Source organism: Ascaphus truei, chromosome 10, assembly GCF_040206685.1.
Source record: "Ascaphus truei isolate aAscTru1 chromosome 10, aAscTru1.hap1, whole genome shotgun sequence".
In the NCBI taxonomy this organism is placed as follows: domain Eukaryota; kingdom Metazoa; phylum Chordata; class Amphibia; order Anura; family Ascaphidae; genus Ascaphus; species Ascaphus truei.
The window spans coordinates 38,067,464-38,084,971 of NC_134492.1; the positions used below are offsets into that span (position 1 = coordinate 38,067,464).

The 17,508-nt window shown below is 47.1% G+C and overlaps 1 protein-coding gene across 4 annotated transcripts in view; it reads left to right on the plus strand.

The window, feature by feature from the left end:
* The window catches only part of TNR (tenascin R), a 171,403-nt gene that overhangs the window by 75,164 nt on the left and 78,731 nt on the right, over positions 1–17,508 (plus strand). The gene's annotated exons all lie outside the window — the stretch shown is intronic.

Below are 17,508 nucleotides of genomic sequence, written 5' to 3' on the forward strand. Positions count from 1 at the left end.
GTTTTTTGTTTGCCTTCCTCTGGATCAATAAGTATAGATATAGGATAAAGTATCTGTTGTCTAAATTTAGCATAGTTTGAACTTGATGGACGTACGTCTTTTTTCAACCTCATCTACTATGTAACTATGTAACATTTTTGCTAGCTGAGGAGCAGAGAATTGGGTCAGTGACGCAATTTTCTGCAATGCCGGTTAACAATTCAGTGACTTCTCTTTTTTAGTGAATGGAAGTGAATGTATCGCTAAGCATGTATGTCACGGTAGACCAGGTCTCTTAACACATTTAGATTTCAGGGATCAGTCAATAGGAAAAACAAGGCAGTGAAATACAATGGGGTTCATTTGGATAAAACCTCGGAAATACAACAAAATACAGAAATATACACACTTCCTGGGGTATGAGATCCAGCCTTTCGTAGGTGCAGGGCGCATGCTTGCAAGGGCTTACCCTGATCGGAACCTTGTTCCGGACGTCCTGGACCGAGATTCAGCAAAAACTCCTAACTGGTACCTAGTCCTGGAACTATTTTCGGCAGGAACCCCTGCCCGCGACCGCTACGTTCTCAGATGAGAACTTGGTCCTCGCGTCTAACTTAGTCTCTGCAGGGCAGACTTTCCTAGCTTCAAAACTGAGCCGGTTGCTCTGTTATTTGGGACAGAGCAACTTTGAAAAGCCCGCCTTAGCTTCATCGACTCAAGCCAGAAGATCGTCTGGAGAATGAACCGGTGTCCCAGAGACCACGGGTACTCTCTGAGCCAACGGGGCGACCTGGACCAGTTCCCCGGGCTCCTATCCTCAGCGCTCCACAAAGGCAACAGCTCCCGCCGGATTAGCACTGGCAAGGGCATCTTCATGTTCCTCCAGTATTGTTTCCAGCTCAGCTTTGCTGCGGCCCTCCGTTTGCAGACAGAAGGTTTCACACTTGCCAGCTACCGCTGCACGATCCCAGGACCGATACTGTCCTGAACGAGCAGCCATTTTCGCCTTGTGGCACTAAACTGAGTGACACGAAAAAAAGTGTGATTCCTGATTTTGTATAATGTGTTTTCCGACACCACTTGTTTTGAGTGCTTGTAATCTACATGCTCACTTTGTCCTTTGGACTTCTAACACATTTATATTTTTTTTTAATCATTCACTAGGCAAAACGAGATGAATAAAATGAGGTTTATTCTGGTAAACCCGCATACACACAATGAAATACAAAATACAGACGGAATATGCACACTTACTGAGGTCTGGGGGTTGAAAACTAGACTTTCCTAGTTGCAGGGCGCATGCTTCAGCAAAATGCTTGCCCTGTTCACTCCACGTCATGGAATAAGCCTGGAACAAGCCACATTATTCCACAGAACCAGCCCTCAGCTAGTCTTAGGATTCCCTGGCACCTCAATGCCTAGTGCATTGGGAACCCCTACCGGCGCTTCACTGGACCAAGTTCCAAAGTTACCTGCACAGTAAGTCTGAAGTCAGAGAGGGATTTCTGATTGGGTAGTCCCTTACATAGACCTCTGTGTCCTATGACTAACATGGAACAGGGACTAGTGGCCAATCAGAGCGTGGGAACATTTCCCACCAGCAAATCAGAGCGGGGCTCATCTGGCTGCTGATGTCATAGGAAGGGGCGGGCCAAACAGCATCTTCCCCCAGCCAATTTATTGTCACCTGGGGGGCAGGCTCCCCCAGGTCCGGCAGTACAAAAGGTGCCCAGCGGGGTGCCCTTTATTCTCTGGAGCTGACACTTAGCCTTTCCCTGCTCAACCAAATGGCCCGACACCTCTGGACACCCATGTTCTCCTTTGAGATCATATGTCTATGCAGACACCCTGGCACCTATGTAAATGCTCAGGCTGACTGCAGAGATATGTATACATACAGTATAACACACTATAAACCATACTTTAATAAAGTATAAACCTTGGGGAACCTTCTATATGTGTGGGAAATTAGTCTGAGATATCTGGGCTCGAAAACCAGGAATCTGGGGAACACTGTGCAGCCCCAATGTAATTCACCCTGCGTACCCACAAATAGTGCCTGCACGTCGGGGAGAATCAGGGGACTACCAATAACTCAGCCCCCTGAACTCCTGCAAACAAAACAAATTTTCACCCAAATATCCCACCTAAAACTTACACTCCCAAAATATTATGTCTCTAGGACACAGGGAACACCAAAAGCCCCAAAACAGGGCAGGATTTTGCTATACTTTACATGGGACTTCCATACCCCACCACGTCCTTCTGTACAGAAGGGTACCCGCAAAGCCTACACTGTTTGCGGGGAGCCATAACGGTACCTGGGGTAACCCCCCAAACCAGGGACCTCCTTTTCTAAGTATACTAGCACACATTTCACCATGGCTCACTCTCCTTCCCGGGCTTTGCTGAAGCAGGGTACCCTAGTGGTGATTCACGGTTACATTTTTAAGGGGAGATATTGATGGGGCCAATGTGCACACATGTATCCGCAAATTATGCCTGATTGTCGGATACATTTACCGGGGAACCGGTAACTTTTGGTCCCCGACCCTGTATGCACATTCTGACAACAGTTTCCCCGCAAAATCCCCCTTAAAAGTCATGCACCCAAACTCCCTGGTTAAATGCATGCCCGGAAAGGGAAAATCACAACAAATACTGGTAATACATTCTGGGGCAGTGGAGTGCTGCCCAAATACACATGGGGCTAACTGTATGTGTTCCCCAACATCCACCCTTCCACTCCCGCTCCCAAAGTCCCTTTCTACTGCAGCTATCTGCTATGGGGAATCATACCCACACATGGTATGAGGTGAATAAAGAGAATTAAAGTGCGCAACTATTATAAACGTGACGTGACCTTGGTGACGTCATCAACCAGGAAGTGTTTCAAACGGAGGAGAGTGCCAGCGCCCAGCTGATGCTCAGTTTTGCTTTGCAAAAGCACTGCATGGGCCAACAGCTCCTGTTCCACTCGTGCTCTGGGGAGCAAGGACCAGCAGAGGTTGTGCATCTACCCCACTAGGACCCTGCACCAGAGATCAGCGTTTCCACCCCTGTGAGGACACCTATTCCGGTCTCCAGAGGCGTTGGGTAACATATCCCAAAACTGCTTGTTGTTACTGCATTTGATGTACGCACAATACTCACCCATTTTTTGTATATGTGAATATAATTTTTAATGCACTATGAGCGTTGTGCGCTGTGTCTTTTTTGTATTTATCCACACATGGTATCCCTAGCCCATAACCCTGCAGGGGACCGTATATGGGAACATGGTCACATGGAAACACAGTGTATTATCATACTGGGCCCAAGAGCTAACCCTCTTGGCTCATTACCCACGGGTCCTAGGGGCAGCCAGCCTGGATTGGACCTTTATTTGGAAGGCCAGCTACCCCCACCATCACAATATATTACCCTAGTTTTTACAATATTAAAGGAGTGAGAAAGAGAGAATTCACTCCATAACAAGATGTTCTGCCAGTGCAAAAAGACTGAAGCAGGTCAGTGACACAGGGTTCTGCAGACACAGAGAGAGAATCAGGTCAGTGACACAGGGTTCTGCAGTAACAGAGAGAGAATCAGGTCAGTGACACAGGGTTCTGCAGTAACAGGGAGAGAATCAGGTCAGTGACACAGGGTTCTGCAGTAACAGAGAGAGAATCAGGTCAGTGACACAGGGTTCTGCAGTAACAGAGAGAGAATCAGGTCAGTGACACAGGGTTCTGCAGTAACAGAGAGAGAATCAGGTCAGTGACACAGGGTTCTGCAGTAACAGAGAGAGAATATCAGGTCAGTGACACAGGGTTCTGCAGATACAGGGAGAGAATCAGGTCAGTGACACAGGGTTCTGCAGTAACAGAGAGAGAATCAGGTCAGTGACACAGGGTTCTGCAGTAACAGAGAGAGAATCAGGTCAGTGACACAGGGTTCTGCAGTAACAGAGAGAGAATCAGGTCAGTGACACAGGGTTCTGCAGTAACAGAGAGAGAATATCAGGTCAGTGACACAGGGTACTGCAGATACAGGGAGAGAATCAGGTCAGTGACACAGGGTTCTGCAGACACAGAGAGAGAATCAGGTCAGTGACACAGGGTTCTGCAGACACAGAGAGAGAATCAGGTCAGTGACACAGGGTTCTGCAGTAACAGAGAGAGAATCAGGTCAGTGACACAGGGTTCTGCAGTTACAGGGAGAGAATCAGGTCAGTGACACAGGGTTCTGCCGTAACAGAGAGAGAATCAGGTCAGTGACACAGGGTTCTGCAGTAACAGAGAGAGAATCAGGTCAGTGACACAGGGTTCTGCAGTAACAGAGTGAGAATCAGGTCAGTGACACAGGGTTCTGCAGTAACAGAGAGAGAATCAGGTCAGTGACACAGGGTTCTGCAGTAACAGAGAGAGAATATCAGGTCAGTGACACAGGGTTCTGCAGATACAGGGAGAGAATCAGGTCAGTGACACAGGGTTCTGCAGTAACAGAGAGAGAATCAGGTCAGTGACACAGGGTTCTGCAGTAACAGAGAGAGAATCAGGTCAGTGACACAGGGTTCTGCAGTAACAGAGAGAGAATCAGGTCAGTGACACAGGGTTCTGCAGTAACAGAGAGAGAATCAGGTCAGTGACACAGAGTTCTGCAGACACAGAGAGAGAATCAGGTCAGTGACACAGGGTTCTGCAGTAACAGAGAGAGAATCAGGTCAGTGACACAGGGTTCTGCAGACACAGAGAGAGAATCAGGTCAGTGACACAGGGTTCTGCAGACACAGAGAGAATCAGGTCAGTGACACAGGGTTCTGCAGTAACAGAGAGAGAATCAGGTCAGTGACACAGGGTTCTGCAGATACAGGGAGAGAATCAGGTCAGTGACACAGGGTTCTGCAGTAACAGAGAGAGAATCAGGTCAGTGACACAGTGTTCTGCAGATACAGGGAGAGAATCAGATCAGTGGCACAGGGTTCTGCAATTACAGGGAGAGAATCAGATCAGTGGCACAGTGTTCTGCAGATACAGGGAGAGAATCAGGTCAGTGGCACAGTGTTCTGCAGATACAGGGAGAGAATCAGGTCAGTGACACAGGGTTCTGCAGTTACAGAGAGAGAATCAGGTCAGTGACACAGGGTTCTGCAGACACAGAGAGAGAATCAGGTCAGTGACACAATGCTCTGCAGATAGAGAGAGAGAATCAGGTCAGTGACACAATGCTCTGCAGATACAGGGAGAGAATCAGGTCAGTGACACAATGCTCTGCAGATACAGAGAGAGAATCAGGTCAGTGACACAATGCTCTGCAGATACAGGGAGAGAATCAGGTCAGTGACACAATGCTCTGCAGATACAGGGAGAGAATCAGGTCAGTGACACAGGGTTCTGCAGATACAGAGAGAGAATCAGGTCAGTGACACAGGGTTCTGCAGACACAGAGAGAGAATCAGGTCAGTGACACAATGCTCTGCAGATACAGGGAGAGAATCAGGTCAGTGACACAGGGTTCTGCAGACACAGAGAGAGAATCAGGTCAGTGACACAGAGTTCTGCAGTTACAGGGAGAGAATCAGGTCAGTGACACAGGGTTCTGCAGACACAGGGAATCAGGTCAGTGACACAATGCTCTGCAGATACAGGGAGAGAATCAGGTCAGTGACACAATGCTCTGCAGATACAGGGAGAGAATCAGGTCAGTGACACAATGCTCTGCAGATACAGGGAGAGAATCAGGTCAGTGACACAATGCTCTGCAGATACAGAGAGAGAATCAGGTCAGTGACACAATGCTCTGCAGATACAGAGAGAGAATCAGGTCAGTGACACAATGCTCTGCAGATACAGAGAGAGAATCAGGTCAGTGACACAATGCTCTGCAGATACAGGGAGAGAATCAGGTCAGTGACACAGGGTTCTGCAGATACAGAGAGAGAATCAGGTCAGTGACACAATGCTCTGCAGATACAGGGAGAGAATCAGGTCAGTGACAGAGGGTTCTGCAGACACAGAGAGAGAATCAGGTCAGTGACACAGAGTTCTGCAGTTACAGGGAGAGAATCAGGTCAGTGACACAGGGTTCTGCAGACACAGGGAGAGAATCAGGTCAGTGACACAATGCTCTGCAGATACAGGGAGAGAATCAGGTCTGTGACACAATGCTCTGCAGATACAGGGAGAGAATCAGGTCAGTGACACAATGCTCTGCAGATACAGGGAGAGAATCAGGTCAGTGACACAATGCTCTGCAGATACAGAGAGAGAATCAGGTCAGTGACACAATGCTCTGCAGATACAGAGAGAGAATCAGGTCAGTGACACAATGCTCTGCAGATACAGAGAGAGAATCAGGTCAGTGACACAATGCTCTGCAGATACAGGGAGAGAATCAGGTCAGTGACACAGGGTTCTGCAGACACAGAGAGAGAATCAGGTCAGTGACACAATGCTCTGCAGATACAGGGAGAGAATCAGGTCAGTGACACAGGGTTCTGCAGACACAGAGAGAGAATCAGGTCAGTGACACAGGGTTCTGCAGTTACAGAGAGAGAATCAGGTCAGTGACAGGGTTCTGCAGACACAGAGAGAGAATCAGGTCAGTGACACAGGGTTCTGCAGTTACAGGGAGAGAATCAGGTCAGTGACACAGGGTTCTGCAGACACAGGGAGAGAATCAGGTCAGTGACACAATGCTCTGCAGATACAGGGAGAGAATCAGGTCAGTGACACAATGCTCTGCAGATACAGGGAGAGAATCAGGTCAGTGACACAATGCTCTGCAGATACAGGGAGAGAATCAGGTCAGTGACACAATGCTCTGCAGATACAGAGAGAGAATCAGATCAGTGACACAATGCTCTGCAGATACAGGGAGAGAATCAGGTCAGACAATATTCTGCAGATACAGCGAGAATCAAGTCCGTGGCACAGTGTTCCGCTGGCATAAATGTCCCTATTCAATATACTATTTTAACCCTCCCTGCCCGGTCTGTAGGGAGATTAGATCGGTGTGTTATGTATGGCTACTCAGCATGGGTTACCTTGACTCCGGCAGCTGCAAGATGAGGTAGCACGGTTGTAGAATAATGGGCGCCAGGAACTTTTGTAGTACAACTGTAATTTATTCGTGTCCCCAAGCACAGGGACCGCTCATACACATTTTGACAATGTTGCACTGTATTTTATCAGACATACATGAATATGGTTCTTCCATTAGTGCCCACTCTTAGCCCTCGAATGGAGATACATTTACATAGTTGCTCTACATATATGTGAGACTCGGCTCCCCGTGTTGCTTTGGGTATCATCGGTATTAATCATATTTTACTAGGTCCCTTTGGAAGTCTTGGCAGGTCTTTCTATCTACAACATAATAAAAAGGGGGCCTGGCCTGTGCTGTTACTTTATAAACATTACTTATCTACTTTCCCTGAGATTCCTCTAGTCCTCCTGGAACCTAACCTTCTCCATCTTTGCCCTCCCCTTATACTCTCCTTGATGTTATGATCCCATGACAGGAAAAAAGGGTGATCCAACGCTCTACGGATTTGATATCAAGATAATTTATTAGTGCCACACAACGTTTCGACCTAGATAGGTTTTTCTCAAGTGACTAGGCATCAAATCCGTAGTGTGTTGGATCACCCATTTTACCCTGATCATTGCCTTGGAATATCCTGACAGGTACTCCTTGAACCAGCAGCTCTGGTAAACTGTATGTATTATTTGTTTCTATTTGCTGTGCTGCATAACCCATTGTGTACATTATGATCCCATGACACACAGAGTGGGGCCCGATACATACTAACCATTCTTGTAACCCTTTGGGGTGGGGGTGGTGTTCCCTAGGATGGAGCTCTTTTCCAGCAGCAGAACGATATCATCTGCATTCTAATAAAGAGAATAAACTCTTCTTCACCACTGGAAAGTAGCTCCTCAGCATATTGTATGAGGACCAAAGAGAAGCAGGTCAGTGACACAACCTTCTGCAGTCACGTAGAAAGCATTGAGCCAGTGATACAGTACATTCCTCCACAGCCAAAGATAATTAGGTCAGTGTCACAGTCCTCTGCAGAAAGAGAACCAAAAGAGTGTGGGGCATCCTGCCAAGAGAGAGAATCAGAATGAGTGTCAAGCGCTTTGCAGAAACAGAATCAAATCAGTGTCAAGATAGACCATCCATGGAGAGACAGTGTCAAGTTGGTGTAAATGTCATGTGCAGAGAGAAAATCAGATCTTGCCACAGCTTTCTATCTGAGAGAGAATCAGGCCAGTCACAGACCTGCATTGAAGGGAATTAAGTCATTGTCACAGTCCTCCACAGGAAGACAATCAAGTCCCAGCTGAATGAGACAATCAGGTTACTGTCACTGCTCTTTGAAACAATGTGTATAATTTTCTTCCAGGTTATTTCTGCCAGAGAGATGGTCCTTCTAATGGTACTGTAGCATCCTCTGTGGATGGAGCACATAGAGCTTCCTGTGGGCTGTAATTGTTGTATAAAAAAAAAAAGTATATCCTAGCATAAGTAAGTCAGTGCTTCTTCATAAAACAAGATCACGGCTCTTCTCAGCAGGTAAACAGCTCAGCAGATGTACAGCCGCACTGTTCTTGGCCGCACTCTGTGTTGTCCTGGGAGAGCTGCATATACAGCACAAATTGTAAACCTGGATCCTATAAATCACTCTAGAAGATGGAGATGCTCATCTATATTCAATGCCATCAGAGATCACCCCACTGTGCTCCTGGCTCACTTTCCCTCTCAGTCATTTGCACGCTTTGGCATCCCAGCCATCACCTTACTTCCTGTTGACCCAGCATACCCCTCCTGTAACTGGGTGAGGATAACACTATTCATTGCACCTCTCACTTCACTAGAGATGGAGACTGCTGCGTAGACCAAAGGTGGCTGCATGAATGTCCGTTAGTTATAAAAGTGAGGCACTGGAAATGAAAGAAACCATGAAATAGGTTCATTATTTTCCTACATGAATGTTCTTAAAACATGCCCATTCACTATTTATCTGGAGCTCCACATGGCTAATGAGTTTATATAAGGAGAGGAAAACGGTGAGAACATTGCATAGTTTATAGGATGGTCTCCTTCAACACTGGTCCATATTATAGACAGTGTGGCTCTCTTCTCATAAAATTCATTGTGTGCTACACAGCATCTCTCGTTTGTTAAATGTCATTCCCTTTTGTTTTGGGTGGGACCACTTCTGCAGGTGGGACACCTTCCCTTGTTTTTATATAGTGGCGAGGATATGTGACGGGCACCCCTAATTGTATATAGAGATGGTAGATAAAAGGAGGGGGAGAGAGAGCACAAGGAATATAGAAAAGGGAGGTAGCTTGTAATATATCGGATTACTTGCTTCACTTACTCCCACTGCAGATTAAAACACAGAGGAGGGGGTCTCAAACGCTCTAATAGTTTTATCCCCTATCCCAGGGGGGCTCCACTCCAGTCCTCAAGCCCCCCTCCACCGTCCCCCAAACTGCTTCAGCAGTGGTGGCTCAATCAGTCCCCTAGAGGTTCTAATAAACAATGCACAAGCCGAGAGAGTGGGGCCAGTGCTGTAAGGCTTCGTCCCCAGTGACCGCGACGGCGTGCTCGCCGCACACAAGGCACAGCCCTCTATGGGGCAGGCCCCGGTCGGCGTATGCGTGCGCACAAGGCGTGATGCGCGACCGCCTTGGCCAAAATACAAGATTTTTGGCGCGGCGGCCGAGCATTGGCCAGGTCACGGCGGCGGTTCAGCCAATAATGGCAAACCAGCTGTGTGACATCATGGCGGTACACCCCCGCCTCGTCGCCCCCGCCTCCCTGTGTCGGATCTCCTGCTCTCCCAGGCACAACCGCAGGCAACAGGTCGTGGCTGAAACGGGTGCACGCGCCGCCAGATGCTCCGGCGCACATGCAGGCGTGACCACTGGGGCCGCAGCCTAGGCTTGTTGAGGGATCAACTCCCCTTGACAACAATAATGGACGACATTGTCATTGATAACGATAGGAGACATTCCACTCCAGCCCTGTGTATGGGGACGCAATATTTATATTCGGATTCATTATATATTCTCACCCTCGGATGAAGTGCTTGTTATTTCAGGGCACTAGTATGTAAAGAAGGATGTCAGCAGCTTATAAAAAAGGAACCTATGGTCCTCTTACAAAATTAAATTGGCATCCACCCTTACAGAAGTAAGTATTGTAATTTAATTCTTCTGGCAGAGCAATTAAGTGGAGTGAAAGTAAATGATTACACAGGTCGTTGCAGAGAGGCAGGAGACACTGTATATTTATTTATTTTACTTATTATTTAATTAGGATTTGTTCGCGGGAATGATACATTGATATGCAAATTTTGTTTTTCAAGCATATCCGGGGGATACAGTACAAAGAGACTGGCAGAGCTATTAAAATAAACAACAGAAACAACAGAAGACTAAAGTGAGACAGCGCAGGGAGCTTGAATTTTCACAGGGATCCAGTGACTTTGAACTAGTCAAGTAAATCATCCCAAGAAGAAGGAGAAAGAATGTGCAAGTTCTCTTGAAACCTAGGGATAGATATGATGGAGGTGGGGGGGGGGGGGTGTTAACCCATTCACAGCCAGATGAGCCTGTAATGCATTGCTTTGCATGGGTTAAAACCTCCAGCCATGCTGCTCAAGTCTATAATACACTTGTGGGGTACAATAAAGCAGGGTTCAATGCCAAAGAAGCCTCTACAGAGAGTGTAGGCAGTAGAGAAGCCCCCCAGTTGCGTGCACTCGCTAGTCAATCCTGGTGAGGTGAAATTGGGCGATGGAACACCAAAATCATGAGAAATGAGTGATGTAGATTAAATAAATCATTATTGTCCTGGACAGTCTACGATCGGTGCCCTGAGGGTAAATAGCAATGGAGAGATGAGTATATGTTAAAATACACAATTTGATTCGGTCTAGTAGACATAGTAAAATAAAAGGGGACGCCATGTCCATATAGTGCAGATAAAATGCATTGCAGGCTGGTGGAGAGGCAGGGTGTCCATACCAGGAGGACGGCCGCACTGACTGCCAGGGCCGCAGACACATTTCCCGGGGACAAGGACTACAGTTTTGACTGGGCCACCCGGCAGGAGAGAGTTGCGAACCCCATTTCACACCTCGCGAGCCCCCCCCCCCCCATTTCACACCTCGCAAGCCCCCCCCCCCCCCATTTCACGCCTCGCGAGCCCCCCCCCCCCCATTTCACGCCTCGCAAGCCCCCTCTATTTCCCTCCCTCTTCCCATGTATTTCTCTGCCCTCTGTCTCACTTCTCACTCTCCCCACTCAATCAATTACCCCACTCTCATTCAATCCCTGCCCTGCCCCTCCTTACATGTATTTCTCTCCCCTGCGTCTCACTCTTACTCCCTCATTCCTCACTCATCCCCCCTTTCTTCAATTACCCCACTCTCACTCAATCCCCCTCCTAACACTCATTCCCCCCTCACACAATCCCCTCCACAAAATAAATACAAAAAACCCCACCCCAAATACATAAAAAAATCCCCACCCCCCAAATATATACAACCCCCCAAATATATATATTTTAAAACAAATACAAAAAACACCTACCCAATACATATAAACCCCCTCAATACATATATAAAAAACAATATATATAGATGCCCCAATATATATATATATATATATATATATATATATATATATATATATATATATATATATATATATATATATATAAACCCCAACATATAACCTCCCCAGTACATATAAAAAAAACAAATACATATATAAAAATACAATCAATAAAAAAAAAACCCCAATACATATAAAACCAACCTAAAAACATATAAAAAAACAAATACATATAAAAAAAACCTGAATACATATAAAAAAATAGATATAAAAAACCCTGAATACATATAAAAAAACAAATACATATAAAAAAGACCACTATATATATAGTATAGTATACATAATATATTTTGTTAACCTATATGATGAAACATCCGTGCTGCTCCAAAGACATTTTTGGTTGGTACAGAGCAATGAAATTCTGCGCTAACTATATAAAAACACTTTTTAGGGTTTATGCCAAGTTGAAACTTGGTGGACTCTTGACACCCTTCACCCTTTTCTTGGATGCAGAGAAACATTCTCTGTTAGCACATAACACTTGCATCTGTATGACCATCTCAGTCCATTTCTGCGTCGCCCCAAAAAATGGGGGAAAAAACAAATTTGTATTCTGATGGAGTAGCCAATGGTGAGCCCCAAAAGTGGTTTGCGACGCTTAGTACATAGGCCCCAACGTTTCATTCTGTGTAACATTTAGGTTTTAGTGAAAGACAGTTCTTCAAAGACACAAAGTAATCTCCCTACAGATAGTGTCTCCCAAACATCGTACAGACCCTTGTGAAGTCCCTTTACCGGTTTTCAGATTGAGTTAGCTGTCATCTTATATATTTCTTTAAAACAGTTTGTTTTAATCTGACAGGAGAAGCAAAGTTGTTACCATCGATAAAGAAACAAATTTGGGGCGAAAATGACATCTTAATGGGTAGATGCCACTGATACTAAAGTGGGTGTGGATGTCTTCCAGTGAGTGAGTCTGTTCAAGGACCACACACGAGAAGGAGATGGTCCTTTATCTGCTGAAGCAAAGGTCAGGTGTGGCTCAACAAGCAGAGACACATAGTGGGGTTGTAGTAAAAGTGGGGTAACGTGTACAAAACCCAGGGGAAAAAATATTTGTAAATATGTATGGGAAATTATTTTTAAAGCTATCAGTCACATGGATTTAACCCCTTTGCTGCCAGAACAGACAGCAACGTCCTGCTCTGGCCACTCTTACAGTAAAGGTATAAACCCATTAAACACGTCTCCTCTACGGTTTCATTTTTGACCCTGAACAGTGAAACTGAGCCATCGCTCAAGTCTTACAGCAGCAATTAGTCAGCATCACATGTGACCACAGTTGGACTTGTCTTTATGGTTGGTGACTAATTGTTCAAGTATAAGTCTTAGACCTGGGGCTGCAGGTAGGGGAGCAGGGGTGTTGCAGCTCCCCTCCCCGAATTTCAGCAGCAGTGCTGGTGAGAGGAGCCTCCCTCCTGCTCTCTGTGTAAATTACTTTCAACGACTTCTCTTTCCCATTAGAAATCTGTGAATAAAAACGCATCCAGAGTAAGCCATGTGGGAGCCAGTCCTAAGACAGCCTCAAAACCCCTTAGTCAAGTTCCCAAAACATCCCTTGCTTCCCTTGATAGCTCTAGAACTGAATGTGGTCCCAGAGTGCAGTCGTCTTCTGCACATAGTACAATTCCAGTCACCTGTGGCTATCCTGGATATGTCTGTCACATACTAGCCGCAATACATACTTCCACTAGTTAATTTTATTGTACAACAAACCAATTAAATGTAAGCAATCCCTTAATAGTTGGTGTATAATAAAAATTTAATAATTGGACATCTAATGGTATAATCCTCTAATGCTGCATTAAGCTGAACATAGATGAAGTATCCACATAAAGAATTCATAAAGAAAAGATTGCTTTGACACATTGTATTATATTGTGCTTGCATCTGCGTTAAGTATAAGAACATTTTCCTGCCTCTGATGCCAAATCAGAGCCATGGAAGTCTACTCCACTTCAGACCAGGCTAGTAAAAGATACAAAATAATGCATTGTGAATAAAAAATGTTCTACATCTCATAATGGCGCGTCATGTAACTGCTCCCTATTTCTTCCTGTTGACACTGCGGAACATGCAACCATATGCGCACAGAGCAAAATTGAAACAAAAAGTGTGGCGGAGGGTTCACTGATCTCCGAAAATGGGCATCCATGTTAATCCCTGCATTACCTGCCAGATCAAAATCTGATACCCTTTATCAGAGCTTGGTGAACCTCTGCGAAAGTGTCTTGATATATTGAAGCTAAGAGACACAAGATGAACATGTTATATTTGTCAGTTTTGCTCCATAATTACATTGATACTTTACATCACCATTAGAAAGTGATCTCTTTTAACAGATAACTCAGAAAACAAGAGGGGGACTCAAACGTTATACCTAGGACCAAAAAGCACCCTTGAGCCTTCAGTGCAGGTCATCATCACCAGGGGACTAGGTTCCCCTCTTACAGTTCGACAGCATCCTCCCTGGCCTGCCTCCCAGGGAGGTTATACTGGAGCAGGGCAAGGGCGAGAGGTCAGTCTGTGCCCTTCCAGTAATCCAGGATGTCCATCGCGGAATTAGTCAACAGCCTACAGGCTGAAGCACTGAGCCACGAGGAAGGGTGACTCCAGCGCCAGCTATCCAGGCTGCTGGGCGCAGATGTACTGGAGGAAAGTGGATCGAGCAGCCACGACACCGCCGGTTAAACGGCGGGAGCAGAGGAGTAAGCGGGGCAAAGCCAGGTGAAAAGGCGCAAAGGATAGTATGTAGTTGGGAAGGCTGGCGATGCCGCCCTGCATGGCTGTTGGAGGTTACGGAGGAGGGGAGGCATTGTGGGCCTTACGTGACACCACCTGAGGTTCGGGTCACGTTGGAGCAGACAGCTGGCACGAGAGCTGCTCTGAAGTTGCCGGCAATTAGCAGGAGAGCCTAGACGGGGCTACAGAGGAGCGTAGCAGGACAAACAATGGATGGGGGTAAGAGGAGGGCTTTGAGGCCGGTTTCTCCCCCAGCTCCCCCAAGCTTCCCCCTTTCCCCTGGGGCTGGTCCGCAGGAGGTGGGTGCTGGGTCTGGGCTGCATTAACCCACAGTAAGGATGGAATGGCTGGCTCAGGGCCTCGGTGGTCCAGGTCAAGCAAGGGGCCAAGTGGCACAGGCTGTGACATCATAGATGCAGGTGGCCCCTGACATGGTGGGCTTTGGGGGGTCTGTGCAAGTCCAGCAAGGGGTGTGGTCTGAGGAGGTTAATGTGGCAGGGGCATTGAGCCTGGCCACAATTCTGAGGGACGTGCTTCAAGCCCTCGTGGTGCAATTAGTTATATCAAGTCTGGCTCCTGCAGGGGCAGCAGCAACACTGCTGCTAGCAATAGGGAGTGTGCAGCTGGTTGTGCTGGCAGGAGCGGCAGACACACCAAGGTGGTGGATGTGTCTTTTAAGGACATGTACACGTGCCACGCCAGTCCTCTGGGAATGCATCTGCTAACGGAGACGAAGAAAAAATTTTGGGTGGGAGAATATGTCGAGTTGCTACTGCATCTCTGCTGCCAGGCTATAGAGAAGCACTAGTGAGATCTTCCAAGAAGGGAGAAGCCAATAAAAGGATGTGGAGGGACACCTCTTTCCACAAAATGTTTAGAATTGGCTGCAGGTCTTTTCGATCTTCGCGAGTGTGATCGGTGAAAAGTCACCCCACTTATCCTCTGCCTTATTTAAATACCAAGATATGATTGGTTTTGCATACAGTAATCATAGCGGCTGGAGGGCCTATGGTGAACAGTTCCATAAAAAATGGTGTTACGGAAACAGATGTCGTGTGACACGAAGGAAATGGATCTCTGAATTGAGTTAATCATAACAGACAGGCCAGCATCCTGTTTGTGGAGTGGCCGTCAGCAGGGATAGCACCAGCATGCCAGTAGATAGTAAAAATGGAGCTTATTGGCCTTCAATGAAGACCAATGTAAATTTTAGGGCTACCAATTTCAGCATGACTGTTTCTCCTGTGGGGTGTTTCTAGAGGCATGGGGCTGGGAGAGCAGCAAAGCAGGCTGGTCAGAAGGGCAGCTTCTCAAGTGAGCATTAAAACGATGGCGTCGTGGCTGGTCAAGTACCCCAATAGGGAGGCGGCCCGGCTACTACTGCCCGTGTTCTTGGAGGGGTTCTGGATTCTATTTGACGTACAGAAGGGATCACAAGTGGGAACGGAACCAAAAACCGGTTAGGGAGCATGGGAACATAGCCAGGGAGACAGTGCTGAAGGAAGTCGAATCAGTGAGGATGGCGGGCCCCTTTCCATTCACCCTCTGCTGGCTTGAGGATTTCCTCATTAGGAGTTGTTCCCAAGAAAGTGGCATGGATTTTAGATTGATTCATCACATGTCCTACCTTGAGGGTTCATCCGTGAATTGACCGGCAGCTCTGCTCAGTCAGTTATGCAAACTTTGATCAGGTGGCAGCATTGGTTGGCGGGATGGGGTGAGGGGCATTGCTGGAGAGGTTGGATATTAAACCCGCCTTTTGTTTGTTACTGTTGCACCCACAGTGCTTCCACCTGTTAGGTTGCATGGTGGACAGGCAATATTTTGTTGACCTACGTCTGCCTATGAGCTGTGCATTGTCTTTTTTCTATTTCATGACATTTAGCACTTTTCTCAAGTGGGTGGTGTGCAACAGGTTGCAGGTGGCGGGAGTCATGCATTACTTGGACGACTTCCTGTTTGTGGAAACAGGTGGCTCGATTTGTGCGCCAGATGGCTGATTGAGCTTTTGGCAATGGCACGGGAATTCTGAGTCCCATTGGTGGATGAGAAAAACGTAGGTTCGACGAGTGTCTTCAACTTTCTGGGGATCGAGATCTACTCGGTCCGTTTGGAATACAGCCGGTTGTTTTCAAGACAATTGGCAGCGGTGACGGTGGGGGTGAGACACCTGAAACACTTTATTCGGGTCCCCACTGAAATCTGCACAGATTGGCTTGAATTGCTAAAAACATACAACGGGCGGAGTCTTTGGAGGGGCCCGCCATCATCTAAAGCAGAGTTGCAATTTTTCACTGATGCAGCAGGGTCGGTAGGCTTTGGGGCATATTTCAACGTGACGTGGTGTGCCGAGTGATGGCCTGTTTGATGGGCCGAAACCCAGTTGATCAAGAACCTGACGTTCTTGGAATTATTTCCTTTGTTGATGGCAGTGAGGTCGTGGGGTCATCTATTTACCAACAAGGAGGTCATTTTCTGGTAAGAGAACATGGGGGTAGTGGAGGCAGTGAATAACTTTGGGTCGTGTTCCCCCCCGTTACGCTGTGCTCATCACAAACAGGACAAGACCCCGGTACTGAGATGGGAATAGGTAAACACCAGCCACAGACACAGAGACCACGTCCGGAGTGTAGGATAGTCTTTGTAGCAGAGTCTGGAGTGGAGAGGCCAGGGTAGTTGTATACTTGCCAGGTTCAGTGCAGGAGAGGTCCGGAGCGTGGAAGGTACTATGCCAAGGTCAGAGTTGGAGAGAGCAGGGTAGTTGAAGTTCAAAGCCGAGTTCAGGATTCCAGATAAGCGGGTGGTCAAAGGCAAGCCAGGTCAGTACACGAGGGGTTAATCTAGGAAGCAAGGCAACAGGACAAGGACAAGACAGGATCAGCAGAGGCCAACACAGAGTAACACAATCTATGCTCAGCCAAAGTGCCAGTGGCTCATTAGCCAATCCCCATGGGGGGTGGAGCAGAGGCGTGGCCTCCACAGAAGCCTGTGATAGGTTCCAGCCTATGAGCAGGTACAGCTGTTAGTATCAGCTGATGATGTAGTTGCCACGGAGCTTGGGGGCGAGGTGCACATGTCATGTGCGCGCGCTGCGCACTGGGAGCATGCG